Source organism: Hibiscus syriacus, unplaced genomic scaffold (assembly GCF_006381635.1).
Source record: "Hibiscus syriacus cultivar Baekdansim isolate YM2019G1 unplaced genomic scaffold, ASM638163v2 tig00110570_pilon, whole genome shotgun sequence".
NCBI lineage: Eukaryota > Viridiplantae > Streptophyta > Magnoliopsida > Malvales > Malvaceae > Hibiscus > Hibiscus syriacus.
The window spans coordinates 757,499-761,798 of NW_024062785.1; the positions used below are offsets into that span (position 1 = coordinate 757,499).

A 4,300-nucleotide genomic window follows, 5' to 3' on the forward strand; every position below is an offset into this window, starting at 1 on the left:
GATCCATAGACGTGTGAAGAAACACGTGTGGAACATACCATGGGCTTTTTTTGATGGTTCATAGACCCAATCGAGCATAAGATTCGGGTCAGTGACCTGTGATTCGGTCCGGTTATAAAAAAAGGCTTTAAAAAACACATTTTACATAATTTTCATTCAAAATGTTACGAATAAATAACCGAAATTATTATATATTTTCTATTATAATACAATTGTCATACTTTTTTTTTATGTAAATGCCGGATATCATTGACTGAAATTAAACCTACAATCCTCTTACTATTTAATTCTGTTAATTCTCATTAAAAATATTGTATCATATTAAATTAATAAAACCTTTTAGTTTTTTCGCATCTCAAAATTCAAGAAGTTTTATGTCTTAAAAATATTTTATCTCCTTCTTAAAAAATATTATTTTCTCTCTTAGTTTTTTCGATGATAGTCGAATGCAATAAAAGTTTGTGATTTCTAATGTTGTGCTATTGTAGTTGATCATCAAGTTGTTGTATCCTGAGAGACAGACGACCAAAAGATCTCGAGCACCAACTTGATAAGATCAAATAAGTTGTTGTGTTACCTTTCTTGATTCAAGATAATTTGGAATTGTGGGAAAAACGAGACAAAAAACAAATTTGTTCGAGATTTATCCTGTCGTCTTAACGGGTTTACTAGAATCTCAAGTGAACAAATTTAATAAATGATAATTATTTCTCTATTTATTGGAATCTTTGATTTCGTATTTGAAATCAATTAAGATTTTAATTTTGCCACGTAATATAAATTATAAAATTTCTATTAATAGAAATCGTGGGAAGTAACGACTCTGTTACTGGTTTGATTTAGAATTTTAGCTCATGACTAAATTATGTTGATTCAATAAATAAAAAATAATAATTTTAGTTTATTGTTGGAATTATTTCGTGTTAAATGGAATAATAGGTCATCTCAATGATTTACCTAATTCGTGATTTGGAACGTTGATTCCAACTCAAACTTTGAATCTAAATTCAATGTTGTTGATAGTTGTAAGCCAATAACAAGAAGCTTGTACAATTTTTAAAGATAGAATTTCAAGATGTGATAGCATAAGATGTTATTTTATTTGGTCATTATGGATTTCTATTATGTATTACTTGGTTTGCATGTCGTTCGTATTTGATATCGGACAAGGGTAATACAAGTGAACTCTCTAATGTATGTTGTTCATGGTGTTCTGTTTATTATCAGTTCTTGTTTTACATTGTTGCATAGGTTGCCGGGAAAATCACTTGAAAGTGGTGAAACCATGTGGTTATGAAATGCTCAGTATGCAGATAGTAAAATTTTCTGCCGCTCTTTTCTTGCTAAGGTTGGTTCCCCCCCCCCCCTCCGCCTAAACTGGTACAATATAACAACTGCAGTATAAGATTTCCAATTGACTGACATTGTTTACCTGTGAACTTGCTTTTTTACATGACTTGATGCTCATCATTTCCCTTAGAGTGCATCTGTTCAGGTAAAATTATCGTAAGATTAGCCGTCCGATCGTCCTATGTGGATTTGTTGACTATTATTTTCGATTTGCAGACTGTGGTATGTTTTCCCTACCTTGGAGGTGTTATTGAGCTTGGCGTGACTGAACTAGTAAGTTCTTTCTTACATCTAAGCTGAGATTTGAGTTCGTTATGTAAAGATAAATGTAGCCATAAATTTATCAAGGAATCTAGCAATTATGGTATACTTGTCATTTTCTCTGAAAATTGTTAATTCTAGAGGTGCCGGAGGACCCGAATCTGCTTCAGCATGTTAAAGCTTCCTTGCTGAACTTCTCGAAGCTGGTTTCTTCCGAAAAATCTTCCTCTGCCCAGCATAATGCAGATGATGACAAAGATCCTATATTTGCCAAGGTCAACCATGAGATAGTTGATTTGTTGGACTTGGACAACATCTATTCCCCTACTAAGGAAATCAAATTCGAGAAATTCAACGAATTTCATGAAAGTATCAATGGCGATTTCGATATCGGTTCCCCTGACGTGTGTTCGAATAGCGGAGAACAAAATCACCAGATGGATGACTCCTCCATGCTGGAAGATGCAAAGGGTGTTGCTTCCCAAGTTCAAAGTTGGCATTTAATGGGTGATGACTTTAGTATTCGAGAAAAGGCCGCAATCTCTTTTCCCAAGTGGGTAAGCCTAAGCCATTCTCGATTTAAAGGATTCCATGAAGGCGATCACACGATACTAAGCTCTTTGGATCTCAAAGTTGTCAATGACTTGCACTACAAAAGAACAGTTTCTGCAATTCTAAGAAGTTTGAATTGCTCGATCGAAAGCTCCAGTTTTCATACCTGTGGCTATAAATCTAGTTTTAGCAGTTGGAAGAAAGAAGGGATGGAAAATTTTCATAGACCAAGGGTACAACATAACATACTTAAAAAGATTCTATTTGCAGTGCCTCTAATGCATGCAGGCAATTCATTTAAGTCTCTGAAAGGAAATGGTAGAAAAGATTACCTTCGGAAACTGAAAAACGATGCTAATGCCAATGCCATAGGATGTGTTTTACTGGAGAAAAGAAGGAAGAGAAATTTCGGGTCCTCAGGTCAATGGTTCCTTCCATCAGTGAGGTTTGTCGATTTTCATCCACACTACGTATACTATCCAGAAATCCACTGTGACATGAACGTGCACATACACATACATTTGCTTCGTTTGATCAGACTAGTTTTCGAAAACATCTTGCATGTTTTTTGCAGATCGACGAAGAATTGATTCTCAAGGATACAATTAAGTACTTCAAAGAGCTAGAAGCAAGGATAGAAGAGTTTGAATCTAGCAAGAATTCAATGGACTTTGAACCAAGGTCTAGAAGGGATTCCCTGGGTGTGGTGGAGCAGACATCAGATAATTCCGAAAACAGGAGAGCCGACAAGGTAAATAAGTTTGGATAAAGAAGAGGAAGGCTTGTGACATCGATGAAAGCCTCCACGAAACCGGTTCAGAATTAGATAGGGGTACTCAAAATGATGGCCTTGCACCAGAAGTGAAAGCATGCATAAAAGAACTGGAAGTTATAGTTGAAATAAGGTGTTCTTCCAGGGAACTCTTGTTGTCGGATATCATGGAAGTTATAAACAACCTATATTTGGAGGCTCACAAGCACTCTCAACGGTCTCGTCACATTAACCCTGATATCTAAGGTTCGTTCAATTAGTCTCGTTTTAACAGAATCCATGGTTCTTTGTTGCTCTACTCTTAAGATAACCTGTCATATTTCCTTTTCGACAGTTTCGAGGAGTGGCCATTGCACAGAAGGGACGATCAAACAAGCACTACAAAGAGCTGCGACTAAGCGATGATGAGAAACCAGATGAAAAACTAATCATCAACCGGTAGTTAACTTGTAGGATTTCTGGGGTTAGTAGGCTGACTTATTGTTGTTGGGTTACTTGGTAACCAAGCAAATGCAGTGGTAAATGAAGGGGGGAAAGCACATTTTTTCTTAACAAGCATTTATTTTCAGCCATTGTAGCCGTCCTCTTGGTCCACCGTTGTGCTAAGAGGGTCGAAATCTTCAATTTGTTTTACTAGTTGGTTCCAATTTATCAGAACCTTTAGGTTGAATCTCAGTCAAGAAATTACTTTATTTTATGATCATGCGATTTCTACTTATTGAAAAAAAAACCCCTTATACACTACAAGCTTTGATTTTTCTTGAATACGTTTTCTAATTATTTTCGTAATTAAGTTGGTATTTGATTAACTAATAACATCAACATAATTTGTAAGGGCAAAGGTAGAAATGTTTTATTGCGTGCCAAGATGAAAATATAAATTGTTGAGTCTGAAGCCGAAAACTTTATGTTAAAAGGATTAAATTGAATTACTTATGTTCAAGACGAGCTTAAAATACAATTTCACCGTTTTATCTTAAGGGACCCAATGCCATGCCTGTCTCCTTTGCGTTAACCCTGTCGTGGACTTCATAACTAACAGATACAATATGAAACAAAAATGAAATCTTTGGTATATTCTCCCAAATTCAACTCCATTTGGATGGATTAAACCCTAATTATGAACATTTTATTAATTATTATTTTGTATAAAAAAAAAGAAAGCCTAAAAATAACTAGTTGACCTTTCCAATTAGGCCTAACAAGCCGCATATGAACATAAGTGAATTGCACTCTAACAAACTGATTTTTTATTTTTCTTCTTCCAATCAAATGACTTTTCTAACATGTTTGACTCACCAAAGTACCCATCAAATTATTTCCAAAGGGCTCTAACAAAATGGGGCATTTACTTAAATAAAATAA

The 4,300-nt window shown here is 35.0% G+C and overlaps 1 pseudogene; it reads left to right on the forward strand.

The window, feature by feature from the left end:
* The first annotated feature begins 1,124 nt into the window (after positions 1-1,124).
* On the forward strand, positions 1,125-3,180 carry LOC120132963 (annotated as a pseudogene).
* The last annotated feature ends 1,120 nt before the right edge of the window (positions 3,181-4,300 follow it).